The sequence below is a fragment of the Trachemys scripta genome, chromosome 5, assembly GCF_013100865.1.
Source record: "Trachemys scripta elegans isolate TJP31775 chromosome 5, CAS_Tse_1.0, whole genome shotgun sequence".
Taxonomy (NCBI): Eukaryota; Metazoa; Chordata; order Testudines; family Emydidae; genus Trachemys; species Trachemys scripta.
Genome location: NC_048302.1, coordinates 115,077,372 through 115,093,772, shown reverse-complemented (window position 1 = coordinate 115,093,772; position 16,401 = coordinate 115,077,372). Strand labels below are relative to the sequence as shown.

Here is a 16,401-nt window from a genome sequence, read left to right as displayed (position 1 = left end):
TGACCCTGAGGCCTTCCTCTGCACCTTTGAGTGAGTGGCCAGTGCTGCCAGCTGGAAGGAGTCAACTTGGATGGCCAGTGTGGCACTATTTCTGACAGGAGAGGCCCAGGTAGTATACCAAGCCTTGAGTGACAAGCTCAGATCCGGAGATAAAAGCTACCCTTTTAGACAGACTGGAACTGACTCGAGGCATATACTCACCTGTTCCAGACTGAGCCATTTCCATGAGGAATATGTCCATGTGTAGTGGCCCAGTGGTAGTGGAACCTCATCACCTATTGGTTGTGGAGACAATCATGAGCCTGATGGTTCTGAAACAATTCTTGCAGATTCTGCCTGTGGGAGCCTAAAGCTGGGTAGGGCATTTTCAGCCATGATCTGTGGGAGAGGTAGTGGACAGAATGGATGAGCAGCAAGGCAGACCAACAGAACCCACTGGGGAAGGTGAGAATAGGAGTAGGGCCAGCTTTATGACCCGAGGGGCCCGATTGGAATACTCGGCGGCAGTCCAGGGCTTCTCCTCAAGCACTAGAGCAGCCTTAACATGGAGTCACAGACAGTCCCCTTGGGCACTCCGGTCTATCTTGCCACCTAGGCAAGCCTGCCTTTGAGATAGATGGTCCCTTACACCAAAAATCCTAACAATATTCAGGTTACTCCGAGTCCCAAAGGACCAGTCACTTACCCCACATCAATTGTTTCTCAGATCTCAAAGCAAAGACAATGGTTGTAGTCAGTCCTATAATGACAACTAAAGATTTACTAACTAAGAAAAAGAGATAAGAGTTATTTATAAGGTTAAAGCAGGTAAACATACACACACAAATGAGTTACAAGTTTAGTTTCCAAAAGGTGATAGTAGCTGCTATATATGCACACTCTATATGTCCTTTAAGGCTAACCCTAACTAAGCAGCTTGAGGATCCCTTGCTTATGCTTTGAAATATTGCCCTGTCTGAATGCCAAGCAGAGCAATGATGGTAATTTCTCCTTAGCAGGGATATGTATTCCCTACCCCCAGTGTTCAAGCTGTGATGGGATGAGGGCTCGTGCACGTACCCTCTTCAAAATGTGGGGGAAGCAATCAACAAAGTCTTTTAGCCACTGATGTTCCTCAATGCTTTGTCTGGTGTCTATAGGTCTTCTTTTGTTGAGGAGGAGATGACACCTTTTGTGGTAAATTAGTATTTCACACTTGGTAATGCTTCTCTCCTGATCATGGGGGTTTACAATCTTAGGCATGGTCTACACTAAACCCCCAAATCGAACTAAGGTACGCAACTTCAGCTACATGAATAACGTAGCTGAAGTTCGAAGTACCTTAGTTCGAACTTACCTCAGTCCACACGCGGCAGGCAGGCTCCCCCGTCGACTCCGCGGTACTCCTCTCATCTAGCTGGAGTACTGCAGTCGACAGCGAGCACTTCCGGGTCCGACTTATCGCGTCCAGACAAGACGCGATAAGTCGAACCCAGAACTTCGATTGCCAGCCGCCGAACTAGCGGCTGGGTGTAGACATATCCTTAGCAAACATTTTTATAGTTAAGATAATATTTAAGAGTTTGCTTTTTATCACATGGGATACAGATATTATATGTAAGATTAATACAGGCAGCATCCTACAGGCATTTCATAAAGTCTAAATACTAAACACATTCTTTTCAACTTAACATCTATTTTAACAATACTAACACAGGCGAGCCAAACTGGTTTCCAGCTATACATTTGTCCGTGTTCAATGAGGCCCAGGTGCCGTGGAATGAGCGACAACCCGGTCTGCTAGCGTGTCACTCCTAACACCAAACAGGTGCTGGAAGGAGTGTCACCAACACTCCTGAATACACCTCAAGGCCCCACCCCCCTATTTTTGAGAAGGCATCTGCCACTACATTTTCTTTCCCCTGGATATGGATTATTTCCATGTTATACTCTTGCAGAGCTCCATGTTATACTCTAGGCTCCAGAGTAACCATCTGGAATTGGTCTCTTTACTCCCAACTAATATGGTTACAGTGAGCTAGTCTGTTAAAACATCATTTTTTTAAATTATACAAATAAAGCTTAAGTTGCTTAACAGCCCAAACAATGGCATAGCAATCACACTTGATGACAGCATAGTTTGTTCAGTGGGCTGGGGGGTGGGGGTGGGAGGTCAGTTTTGTACTCAAGAAGGCAACAGGATGCCTCTTGTCCCCCACCCCAATGTTAGAAGCATGAGTGCACAGCACAAAGGGTTTGCTGAAATCAGGGCTGGCTAAAACTGGCTCTTTAGACAAAGCATCTTTTATGTCCTAGAAGCTTTTCTCACAGGCCTGGGTCCATACCGCCTGGTCTGGCTTCCTCTTTTTTATAAGCTCTGTTATGAGTGCTACCATATCATTAAACCCTTTACAATTCTCCGGTAATGGTTGGCCAGACCAATAAAGGATAGGGTCTGCTTCTTGGTTTGCAGACCACACCAATTCTGAATAGCTTCTACTTTTAAAGGATCAGGGTGAACAAACCCCCATGAGCCCTAAATAAGATACCTCTGCACTCCTCATCTTGCTTTTGGAGACCTTACCAGTGACATTGGTGTCTTTAAGCCTTTGCTATACAATCCCCACATAATTCAGGTGGTCTTGGCAAGAGTCACTAAAAATAGCCAAGTTGTCTACATAGGCCCCAGCAAAGGTCTGTAATCCTTGCAGTACTTCATTGACAAGCCTCTGAAAGGTAGCTCCTGCATTAATTAATCCAAAAGGCATAACCTTAAACTCATATAGGCCACTATAAAAACTGATTTTTCCTGGGCCTCAGCATCTAAGGGCATTTGCCAATTCCCTCGAGTCAAATCTGGTGTGCTTATGAATTTTGTCCCACCCAATAAGTCCAGTTGGTCCTCTATCCAGGGTGTGGGGTAAGGGTTAAATTGGGTAATAACATTTAACTTCCTAAAATCCACACAAAATCTCAGAAAGGGTTTTATCCTTTTTAGGTACCATCACAATAATAGATGCCCAGGGGCTTTTTTACTCCTCCTCCATATACAGTATGCTTTCCACATCTTCCTGGATCTGCTTTTGCATTTCTTCTTTAGCACTAGCCTGAAAACTGGAGTATAAAATAAGACTTTAGTACTTCACCAGGACACACCTTTTTACTTGTGAGAGCTTCTCGGTGCAACAAACCTTCTAGAAAAAAATCTACCCTTCCCTTCCTTAGCCAGGGTATTATTCTGAGCTGCATCTCTCTTCTTGTCCAGGAAAGGGTCAGTAAACTCCTTTTGAGTCTCCCTGACGTTGAGAGCAGATTCTGGCAAAGCAGTGGAATTTTCAAACTCCTTCTCTGAGGACAAACTGCTACCTTTTGCTGACAAAGGAGTGAGGGTATTTCCCACCTCTCATAGCTCTCCTTGCTGCCCACAGACAAAGCGGGTGAGGCAGCACTATATTTTTTCTGGCTGCAAGCTACAACATTAACCTGCTTAGACATGGTTAAAATATCATTGTCTATTAAAATATCAGCAGGTAGCAAATTCCTAATGCCTACAACAACATTTCTCTTAATATCCTCCCACTTGATGTGGATCTTAGCCAGAGGTACAGTTACAGAGAATTCAGCCAAAGCTAATATATTTAAATTCTTACCAGGGAGTTTGTTTTCCTCCCTTACCAAACTTTCCTTTACTCGGGACGCCGTGTCCCGCCAGCCCTTACAATCTGTGCTCTTTACCTCCGCATTCTTAATAAATTCTTCACTTCCTTCCCAAGGCTCCATCCTAATATATTTGGGCTTTCACCTCCTCTGCTAATTTGCTTTTATATGTCCAAGAGCCCCACAGTGATGACAGATGACCTGCCTTCCCTTAGTGCAGGGGGTTTTAAAACCTGGGTTTGCATTTTTTAAAATCAAAGTTGAGGACAGGTTTATTTCCAGATCCCTCCTCCCTCTGAACCTGGGGCACAGGGTTTTTTTCCTTCCCCTGGGATTTGTGCCCCCCCATGAGCCCTTGATTCAACAATTTCTTTAGCCTCCAAAAGTGTGGAAGGTTTTTTATTTTATTTTATTTTTGTCACAGATGGCTGCCTTTAGCTTGTCTGTAACTACCCATAACAATTGTTCCTGGGCCATCAGATCAAACAGTTTTTCATAGTCACCTTCAGCCCCTGTCACCATTATCTATTTTCTTATAAAATTACACATTTTGTAATATTCAACATGTGTGAAATTGTCAAACTTTTTAACATTTCTATACTTCAGCAGGACTCAGGGGTAATCTTAAACCTTTCAATAGGTTTTCTTTACATTTCTTATACTTCATAGCATCACCCTTTTCCATATCATTAAAAACTTGTCTTGCCTTCCCAGTTCATCTGGTCAAGAGGATAGGCGTCCATTTGTTCTCTGAGATAATGTGGATCCCACTCAGTCTCTCAAAGGAGGACAGGAACACTTCTATACAGTCAGTCTCTTTATAAATTGGGCAGACTTTCTCCCACTCCCTTGTGTCTTGGGGAGGAGGTTGCATTCACTCACTGGGGAATCTCCTTTTGCTGCTCCAGTACTCTGAGCTGCAATGTGGGGGCTTCCATCTGCTTCTGGTGTGCCCTCTCTTCAGCTTCAGCGTTGCCTCTGACTGCTGCTATTTGTTCCATGTGTCTTTTATGGCTCTCTCCTCAACCTGTTTGCTGGCCATGCGTCTTTGGTGGGCTCTCTTGTCAGCCTCCTCACTGGCTTTGACTGCTGCTCGGGTTGAATCAGTTTCCCTGGTCCACAGTTCTGCCATCAGTCTCTTGTGCTTACATTCTTCCTGGGCCGCCAAGTCCTGCAGTCAGGCAAGTTCCCTTGCAGTGGACTCTGTGACAAGTGGTGCAGGAAGGTCTTTGGATGTCTGGTCAAAACTTCTGAGCAAAGCTCTCAGTTCCTGATCTGGGGTTTTCCTTTTATAGGATATTTCCCTCTGCAAGCAGAGATGTTCAAGGTCTTTTCTCTCAAGATTATCATACGAGTGTGGTTCACTCATTGTGTCTAATCTTTTACCTTTAAAAACCTCTAAATATGAAGTTTAAACTTTTAATAGTGCTGGCTTATGCTCTATACATTCAATTGACCTGCAGCATGTGAATTCTGCCAAGACTATTCATTTGTCAGTGTTCAGTGAGGCCCAGGGGCCTTGGCATAAGCTGGCACTGGGTGTGCTAGCATCACAGTAGGATTTCAGAAGGATGGCTCACAGGACAGAGTCAAAGTTGGGAGAACAGCATAGTCTGTTCAGCGCCGGCTCCAGGGTTTTGGCTGCCCCAAGCAGCCAAAACCAAAAAAAAAAAAAAAAAAAAAAGCCACGATCGCGAGTGAGGGACCATCCGCCGAATTGCCGCTGAATACCTGGAACTGCCGCCCCTGTCCGGAACAGCCGCCCCAAGCACCTGCTTGAGAAGCTGGTGCCTGGAGCCGGCCCTGAGTCTGTTAATGGTACTGTGTGAGCTTCAGGTGCCTGAAGTGAGGCAGGAGGGCAGAGGGGTTCTCCCTTGGTCAGGAGTCCAGGGATATGGGGGAGGAATTGGACCCAAAGACCAACACATCTGCAGAAATGGTGTACAGAGCAGACCTAGAAGTGGTGGCAGTAGCCACTAAAACTACCCTGCTGACCACTCAAGGAATGGGTGGGAGAGATCTGGGGAAGAAGGTTTCTGTGATCGATAAGAATAGGGTGGAGGCCAATGGCTCTATCTAGCAGCCTGCAGATTTAGATGGCATAATGCTCTCTTCAAGGGACAAGGTTTTGGCACAAGCAATAATGAAGGAACAAGAAGTTGTCCATATGAGGCTGAAGGATGCAACTGATAAGCAGAGCACTTGATATTGGAGGAGGAGGTGATGAAACTTCACCATGAAATCCTCCTGCAGAATTAGCACACAGCTGAGAAGGATGAGAAGTTTGAGACACTGGAGGGAGAAGTTGACCCCCCCCCCCACAAAAAAAGACAGGTATGTAACAGGTTATCTTGCCCATTTAAGGGCCAGGAGACCTGGGTCAGCCCTTTCATCTGTAAGACTCAGTTGGGAAGGTAGGTGATCCCTCTGAAGGGCTGATGGAGCTCAGCTGAAGGGCAACTCTGCAGAAGAGAGGTTGGGCCCTGTGTGACAGAGGCAAAGATTGAAAGACCTCTGGGCCCCTGCAGCCTGTGTTGGTCAAGGGAATAGTTTTATTTTGGGTTACTCTGAGGGTTTTTTTGTTTGAATTATTAAACTGTGCTCCAAGGAAGAGACTTGGGCCTGGCCTTAGTTCTTCCAGGATTGGGGGAGAAAGGCCAGCAATTTCCTATAGCATGTTGCAGGACTGGGGCCTAAACAGAAACAACATGCAACAGGAGGTTGTTAGAAGCACAATCGAGGGCGAAAGACAATACAAGGATGTCAGTAATAGGAATGAAGTGTAGCACATATGTCATGTCTTGGGGTTCAACTCAGACCAATGAGAGGTTGTGTCACCACCTGTCCTGTAACCCTGGGTGCCTTAAATCAGAGGTGGGCAAACTATGGCCCGCGGGACCATCCTGCCTGGCCACCGAGCTCCTGGCCCGGGAAGCTCGCCCCCAGCCCCTCACCTGCTGCCTCCCCTCCCCCGCAGCCTCAGCTCGCTTGCTCTGCAGCTGGCACAATGCTCTGGGTGGCAGGGCTGTGAGCTCCTGGGGCAGTGCAGCTGCAGAGCCCGGCCTGACCTGGTGCTCTGTGCTGCGTGGTGGCGGCGGTGTGGCCCGGCTTCAGTCAGGTGGTGCGGCTGTAATGCCGCCAGGCAGCGCGGTAAGAGGGCAGGGAGTCAGGAGGAGGGTTGGATAGAGGGCAGGGGAGTTTGGGGTGGTGGTCAGGGAGTGGGGGTGTGGATAGGGGTTGGGGCGGTCGGGTGGGAACAGGGGGTTGAATGGGTGCATGGGTCCTGGAGGGGGGCAGTCAAGAAGGAGAGCGGGGGAGTTGGATGGGGTGGCAGGGGGCAGTCAGGGGCAGGGGTAGTCAGGGGACAGGGAGAAGGAATGATTGGATGGGGCAGGGGTCCCGGGGGGGCCCATCAGGAAAGAGAGGAGAGGGGTTGGATGAGGCGGTGGGGATCCAGGGGCAGTCAGGGGACAGGGATCAGGGGTGTGTGGATGGGGCAGGGGTCTCAGAGGGGCCATCAGGGAACAGGGGAGGTTGGACGGGGCAGGATTCGGTGGGGGGACAGATAGGAGGTGGGGGCTGGACCACGACCTCTTCCCCTAACCGGCCCTCCATACAATTTACAAAACCCGATGCGGCCCTCAGGCCAAAAAGTTTGCCTGCTCCTGCCTTAAACGCTCTGTTGCAGTGACTCACAGCCTGGATATCAACAGTCAGCAGAAATGCATGAAGGTGGGGGCTGTAATTCATGTTTCAGAAATTACACTGGGCTATATAATGCCATCAGTTTTTAAGCAGAGCTCCTCATTGAATTACTGGGGAGTTTTACTTAAACATCAGTGGCAATTGGCCTGCTGACACGAAGCTGTAGACATAGTAGTTAAGGAGACTAGCCCTGAAACATGCTAGCTGGCACTATATACTCCAGAGCATCTTTCAAAGGAGCAAAGTTTCAAATGACAGTCTCCCAATTTAACACTGTTGCTAAATCGGTTTGTTTTTGTTGAAACACCGTATCAGAAACCTATGAAATTAAATATAAACATCTTGGGGCACTTTCTGGCCTGAAAGAACAATATTACTAGAGCTACAGTCACACTATTGCAGTGGGATTAAGTCAGCATTTCTCTGATAGGTTCCTATTTGCAGGCATTGATCATTCCTTCTCTGTTAAAACTGAATATAGAAAATATAAACCACAGGGAACCTAATGCATATAATCTTAATTCAAATCTTTTCTGGCCAGATTTGAGCTACGAAAGTACCAAAAGAAAAGTTCTTGGCCTCAAGCAATGGGTACTGTGTGTGATGAGCACGTCTGAAAATCAGGTCTTATGTTTTAGGATTTTTTTTCCCCTTACAGAACTCATTCCCTCCCTCCAGGCTCACTCTCCCTCCCTCCCTAGAAATCCATCAGGTCTTCCTGGTGCACCTGTTTGGAGGAGCAGATCTTGGAGCAACTTTGCTACATGTGTCCATTAGTACTTAACAGCTTTTTAGTTCTTATTGGTTTGCTGTGATAGGCATTGTTGTTCTTCTAGACACAGCTATATTTATATCTCGCCATTTATCTATCTATAGTTATCTGAAGTCTTTGTACAATGCTCATCACCTTATGCAGTGTAACTTTGTAGAATGCACCTGTGTAACAAAAGCAGGCATATGAAATTGAGATCTAGTACCAAACGGGTACTTAATATTTTCAAATAGCTATTATTCCTGTATTACAGGTGGGGAAACTGAGTCAGGGAGGTTAAGTAATTTGCCAAAGACAACAGAGAGCATGTGAGTGGCAGCATTGGATCAGAACTTGGATCTTCCTGGCTCTAGTTGGGTACATAGTCCGCTAGTTAGACAGTCTCAAATGAAGTCGTGTTTTTTTGCTTTATTTATACCCTCAAAGTTGTAACAGGAATCTCAATAATTCATCGCAAACGCATTTATTCTTATTCAAGTGACAGTATTGGTGGGTTTCCTGTGAGTCTGGGGCTTATTAATAACAACCCAAAGTTCTGTGCACTTCTTAAAAACCAATGCTGAGTAATAGTGTCACGGGGATTCATAGATTATAAAGCCAGAAGGGGTCACTGTGATCATGTAGTTTGATCGCCTATATAACACAGGCCATATGACTTCTCTGAATTAATTCCTGTTTGAACTAGAGCATATCCTTTAGAAAAACCAGCACAACCCTTGGTAAATTGTTCCAATAGTTAATTATCCTCACTGTTAAAAAGTTGTGCCTTTATAACAATCTCTTTTGGGCATCCTCTACTGTATTAATAGCACTTACCATTCTTCCTGGCCCTTTGTTAACTCTAATGGCTGGGCAGGACTAAGGAGAATGAGGTGGCCCCTGATGGGGCTGCAGTGCTTGACACAGATATTCCCCGTTTCAGAGACACTTTGAAAGAGCTTGTAATAGAAACTTCATTTTGTCCTTGAGTTTCTCTGAAATTGGGTTTTCAACCCCACTTCTCTATACAACTCCTACAAGGCATCTGGCCTAGTCTCCCTCTGACGTCCTTTTGATGCTCTAGCTATGATGGCTTCTGGGAAAATGGATGCAGCTTTTACTTAACCTGAATGGTTGCAGTTTATGAGCAAGCTTAATGTCTTGAGGGGAGTGCAGAGAAGGTCCCACGGTGGAGAAAGCCAAGGTGAGCACTCTGCTTCTGCATGAAGTGAGCCTTGACAGCATGGCAGTTAGGGAAGTAGGGGCGGGAAATGTGCCTAATCAATGAGCATGGGGTTGTCAGTGTCTCAAATGAAGAGATCTGGTCTCTATAAAGGTCTTAGTGGTGCCATGTTGACTGAAATTGGCAGGTGTGTGTGTGTGTGTGTGTGTGAGAGAGAGAGAGAGAGAGAGAGAGAGAGAGCTTTTACAGCTCTCCAGCTGCCTCTTGGTCCAGATACAAGGAGTGAGTTCTCAGCCACAGGATGCTGGCTTTGTTCCTAGTGAATACATTTGAAATGAACTTAGTATGGAGATATTTCAAACACTTCAGATTGGTAGTATAGTTTCATCTTGATATGTGGGGATTTACGTACAACTAACCCATCAGTGCATAACGGGAATCATTCATGTATCCCCGCTGTGCAAGAAGGAAACCAGGCCTTTCTGTGGAATTATACCAGCTCACGAAGACATACGCTGCTTTTATTAAACTCTAACTGCAACATGCAGACTTTGGGCCACATCCTCAGCTAGTGCAAATTGGCAATGTACCATTGAATTCAATGGCGGTGCATTGATTTACGCCACTCTTTATACTTGTGGGAGGCAACATATGTTAATTAAAAATCTGTTGTGAGCAGCTTGTGATATTTGCTTCTAGCAATAAGGTAAGTGCAGTCCAACTGCTTCTACTATACGTTGCCACAAAAATGTATTGTTGTGTTGTGCAGCTCTTTGAAAGCTCGTGGTGTGCATATTATTAAACTTTTCAATGAAGAACTTCATTTAAAAGAATTAATTTGCACCTTAGCCAGCACAACAACATGATTTTGGGATATTTGGCAAAGGGATCATTTTAAATATAATTTTAAATATAGTAACCTTCATAGTAAAAAAAAATATAAGAGAATGGCATGCTGCATGCTGTGGCTACAAAGAACATTGGGCAGAGACAGCTGTTTAATAGAATACAGTGTAATGTGTTACCAGAGCAAAAGCAGAAGTAAGGTTAAATATCATTTAAGAAAGCGGATTTAATCAAAATGATCAGCATGTATCAATGCACTGAAGTAATTGTGTGAATTTATGTTCTCTGCTGACATGAGTAAGTTATTGAGGATCAGGTTCTGCCACCCTCATTGACACTGAGTAGGATCTTACTTTGTGAGCATTCCCAGGGTGCTCGTGGAGTAGTGACCTACCTAATGGGAACAGAACCTGGCCTTAACTTAGGATAGGTTAATTCATTTGGCAGTATTCAAACACAAAAGAAAAGCATAATAAAACCTGAACTACTTCTACCTTTATTTTTGTTTTTACTGTATTTTACGATGCAGAGAAGGGCTGGAAAATCTTTAAAGGACAGCAGATTGATACGTGCCCAGCTCCAGAAATGGTTGCTGTCAATCAGAGAGAGAGAGAGAGGGAGAGAAATGTATTTATGCAAAAAAGTAATTTCCCCCTTGCAGTCTTCTCTGTCCCTTCTCCCTTTTATCAGATTATAGGAGAAAGAAATAAAAAAGACCTATTAGTTCATCTTATCACCTCTACAAATCAGATTTTCCCCAATGTCACATTAGAATTTAAATATTATAGTGACAGGTGCTTTATAAATACCTAAAAGATGTTCTCTAGTGCTGGGCCTAGGGTGACCAGAGAGCAAGTGTGAAAAATCGGGACAGGGATTTGGGGGTAATAGGATTCTATATAAAAAAAAAAAAAAAAAACACCCAAAAATCGGGACTGTCCCTATAAAATCGGGACATCTGGTCACCCTAGCTGGGCCCAGCTTTGCAGAAAGAAAGGAACCATAAAAAAAGAACGATATCTTTACTATCCCACACCTGAGCATAAGACATGTACGTAAGTGGAAGATTGAGAGCATAAGCATTCCTGCCTATAAACAGCTTAACCATGTTTACTTTTTTCATGACCCCGGATTTCCTACAACCCAGTCTCAGATACCTGCTGTCAGTACCAAGCTTCTCACTAAGAAGGGGCACCCTTCCCCCTGCTCCCTTGTTACAAGGACCTGGTATGGCCCAGAGTCGTGGCATGAGGGTCGTCCCCTGATAGGTATGGTAGCTGATTTTTGATGCCTGCTGTAGAAAAACCCTATTTACCACAGCTCCACACCAGCCTGAATTAATAAACTTGTAATTTACTATTTACTGTTTACAATTAACACCTATGAGTGAACTCCAATTTTGGCCATCTGGCAGTGTCCTTTTCAAGCCCTGTAAAGTCTTATTTTATACTCCAGTTCTCAGGCTTCCTTTTCATAAACCCTGGCATCTGATGTTTTCTCAGTCTGGTCTCACCGCCACCCTCTCGGCAGTCTCTGCATCCCTGAGGTACCAGTCTCTGGAGTCTGGAGCGGCCTTTCTTGGCACCTTTAGCCAGCACGGACACCTTCAGCAGGCAAGTCTCCACATTCACCACTCCAATGATCCTTGTCCCACTGCTGACTTTTGAACCAGCATTGTGGAGTAGCTTCTAGTAACCCAGTTGGGCCCTTACAAAATTCTTGGGTTTCAACCACTATCTCCCTTCCACACATATATTTTACCTCCCACATACCTCATACCTAAAATAATATAATCGTAATACATACTTTCACATACGCCACAACTTTAAACCACAGCTTTAAAGTATATCCTTTAGTCATACAACCCCATTAGACCATTCAGCAGTGCATTACACATAAGAGGAAATTACAGCAAATTGAATGGATATGAACAGAAAATGAAGAATTATACTTCACCTGAAAGATAAATGGCGATACCCCAAAACTGAACTATCTATAGTTTGCCAAGGGAATAACGCATTTCAAATGCAGTCCTCAGATATTTTCTTTTTTCCAGAAATAGTCAAAGAGCCAAGGTCCTTATTCCAGAAGATATCCACTTTACCAAAGATGTCTCCTAGTTTTGCAGAATATAATATTACTGCTTAATCTCTATTGGTCTTTCCATTATAATAGGATATCCAGACTTAAGTGGAAGAGAAATGAGAATAAAAATAATTACAATGTATGTGATTCTTGTGTTAGCTTTTTCAGGACACTCCTTAGAGATGTTTTGGTAGGAACTTTCCATGAAGAAGACTTCACTTCTTTCGTGTAAAGATCTAGTAGTCATGGATTTGATTTATCTATATAATCCGTGGCTTTGAGTATCTCCCTGCATATTCAGAATCCCAACAGCCCATGTGTTCAGACTGCACATTTGGGCTTTCAAGGTTTCTTTTTTTTCTCTTCATACTTAAAACTGTCTTAATTGTCAGTCTGGTGCAGAGGCATTGGATTCAATAATTGATGTATTGAATAAGCTCAAACCAATCTCGGGTGAGTCCAGGTGGTGATCTATTTCTCCAGGTATCTATATAATCAATTATGGCAATTGTTTCCTCCACTAGAGTCATAGATTCATAGATTCTAGGACTGGAAGGGACCTCGAGAGGTCATCGAGTCCAGTCCCCTGCCCGCATGGCAGGACCAAATACTGTCTAGACCAAGTACTCTGTTTTAGTAGGGAGAAATTCATTTATCCCTCTAGAGGCTTTTCCAGTGCTGAACTAGAAGACACTGGCTGTGAGGCAGAGGATATGATGAGGCCTGGGGAGTTGTCCTGAGCCATAAAGATCTTGGCTTGTTCAGGAACTCATAGATGTGTCATAGAATCAAGAAAATAAATAAAAGTATGACCACTAAATTTGCTATCTGCATCAAGTGAGCTCACGGTGATGTATAGCTACTGCCCTACAAAACCAGGATCCATCCTTTCTCATACTATTTCTGATTTTAAACTATTTTTATGAAATGTACAAACTGAGGACAGTTATGCCACACTTGCCAAACATATACATTCAAAGAGTAATAGAGAACAATGCAAACATAACATCTTATCTCCAGTAGTGACCTAGGCATTTATAATGGACTCATCACCATGGCATCCGAGCACGTTCAAGAATTACATGGGTCCATGATATATTCTAATCAGTGCTGATTGAGCATCTAGATGGAACACTAGAACTTACCTGTGTTTTCAGGTTTTTCACTCATTACCTTTCTGACTGGAACAATAATATGCTTTAGGATAAAATCTGACAGATAGACTCTAGCATTACTGAACAAAAAGGTTGACAAATTTATCCATGAGATCCAAACTGAGGAAAACTATTAAAAAACAACCACTCAAAGCATGTAGGACAACTCTATCTTCTGGTTAAACAATAATGTGATAAAGTGAACAGTTTAAGCAACTTGCTTACATAAACTTATGGAACAGCATAATCTCCAGGTACAGTTTGGGGAAAGAATTCAGCTAAATAAATCTAACCCCTTCCAAATGCCAGCCAAATAGATGCTTTTATCATCTGAAGTAAATCAATACAATGGGTAATAAGCTTCAGTGTGAACTATTAGTGTGCTGCTAAACATGTAGAGTACTTGTGAACCCTCCTATTCAGGAAAAACACAACTACCTCTCTGAAAACCTCCTATTCAGTGGCATTCTCGTGGTCTCTTCCAATTTCTGGTATCTGAAGCTCAGAACTTTTCTATATTCTGCTATTTTTCAGAAGTGCTGAGCACTCAACTCTCCAAAAAAAGTCAATGGAAGTGGCAGGTGCTCAGCAGTTTTAAAAATCAGGGGTTTTAAAAAAATTATTTTACAGTTACGGTGATGAAAGGTTACTTATTTTTTAAAAATTTGTACCGATGCATATCAGTCAAGAAAGACAAAAATTGTTTTGATGAAAAACTATTATCCAATTTCCTGAATGTGTCTTTCTAAATTAAATATTGAGATCTTTTGTTTCAAATGTGGTTATTGTTATGCCAAAAAATGAGTTTAATCATTTTAAGAGGCTCAACTCAACTTTGGGGTTTAGAAAAAAAAAGTTTAACCTCTTAAAATTATTAAACAGCATAGACGTTCATTTGATATTTCACATGCTTGCTTTATATTAGTACTGATGCTCTGAATTCATGCTTTAAGAAAATAAAAATTAATATTAACATAGGACTATTGACAACTTCAAGCTTATTATGGTGATACAATAATGGAAAAGCCCTCAAATTAACCGCACCCATGATGAGAAACAATAGGATGGTTGATAGTCCTGTGTTAATATTCATTTTTTGATGTAATTTTCTTAAAGCATAAATTAAGAGCACCAATGCTAATAAAAACCTAATGGTCTAGTAAATATCAAGAGCTGTACATTCAATTTCAGTAAGTAATCCAGGATCAGCATGTGGGAAACAATCCTGTTAAGATGTGTTGTATTAATAAACTTCACTAATTTACTACCAAGACAAATGTGGTTTAATACATATTAATTTGTGTACAATGAAATGCGTCACTGGAGCTGCTGGACGATTCATTCTATTTAGGAAGACAAATAGGAACTGCAAATGCATAATAAAGATTAGCAGGAAAAGTATTCCTATATTAGTAAAATTAAAAGCATTATCCTCTCAGGTTGAGGTGCAGAGGAGGAAATGGAATTAAGTTACCTGCTATGTAAATGAAGGACTGTGCTGAGGTTTAGGATGCTACAGTACATCCCAAATGGTGTATTGTTGACATGTCTTGATAGTTGAAATTATCCCAAATTTTGGATCTTGAAGAGAAATGAGATGACCCCATGCCTACCATCAGGGAATGCTGTTGTCATTGCCTTTCTCATTTCCCCAAGTACAAGTGAGAGCTCGATCTGAATAAGTTGATAGTTGAGTGCTCGGTTCTGCAACAGGCAGAGCCCATTGTGAGAGGTGCTGTGCAGCCTCATCTAACAGTGAAGTTAATTTAGCAGAATCAGGCCCTAACAGTCTGAGTAAATGCATCTATTTTTATGAGTGAGGCACAAGGAAAGTGCGCTGAGAAATGTTTTAAGCCTTTATGATGTGTAGTATGAAATACTGAAATACAGTGAAGATTTTTACATGGGAGCTATTTTGTCCAGTACATGTTCTTTAACATTCATATAATATTTTTATTTAATCAGCCAAAATATCAAGTTAAAGGTTTGTTTTAATTTGCAGGTTAGTAAATAGAATATGTGGTTACTAGAGCTTTAATAATACAATAGGTTAATAAAGAGGTAAAAAGACGCATTAATAAATGTAGTCAGAAAATATGGTATTTATTGCCATAATGAATGTTACCCATCAACTTAGTGATCTGAGTAATTGCCAGAGACAAGTCAGTCTATAGTAACCTCTGTGTTAATCTATACATAACATACAAGTCCCCACATTTCTACTGAAAATTATTTTGTTGCATTAACATTATTAAAGATCAGATACATCTGTTTATTAATATTGTTGAGAAGCTGCCAAAAAGTGTGAAAACAAGACAGTCTTGCCTCTTACCGTTCGTTATACGTGGTAAAACATTTCCCTGGCTAATCTCTGCTTCAGAATTAGATACATTCTAGAGCGTAGGTTGGTTGCAAAATAATGTTTGTATCTGAGATAGCCCATCCATAGTGCATATCCTGTAAATGTATATCAAACTGAATCTTTCAAACATTTCACAGCCCAGTGTCTAATCAGCTTAGCAAATCCTTCTTTGTCTGCTTTGTGCTAAAATTACCAAATTGTTTTCTTGGATTTGCTGATGAATGTAAATCCAATAAGAATGAGTCACGGGAACTAGTAAGGTGATTTCTGAACTCCTACTTAGTACATTCTTCTTGTGTTTTCACAACTCCAGTAGCATTGCTAAGAGAACATTTCTTGGCCAGACCAACAAATCTTCTTGACCGCATTGTTTTTAATCATATAGAACGTTTGTTAGGATATGCAGTAAAGCAGACTAATTGGTCAAACATATAACTGAAGAGGCAAACACCTTTGTTATACTGCTTAACACAAAAACTATCCACTGTCATTGATCATATAGATATTGACTTTGACATAAAAAAACACAGCAACCAAGTTAATAAATAAAACTGTAGCTTGTGTAACCCACACACCTCCTCTAAGTGGTCTTGGTGCCACCAGAGGGGGCAGAACACGACACCCAGGAGGTGTGTGGGTTACGCTTTATGAAATATGGGAGTAATATGGTAATTTAGAC

The 16,401-nt window shown here is 42.5% G+C and overlaps 1 protein-coding gene across 1 annotated transcript in view; it reads left to right on the top strand.

Moving 5' to 3' along the window:
• The window catches only part of JAKMIP1 (janus kinase and microtubule interacting protein 1), a 251,179-nt gene that overhangs the window by 214,979 nt on the left and 19,799 nt on the right, over positions 1–16,401 (top strand). The window lies entirely within an intron of this gene.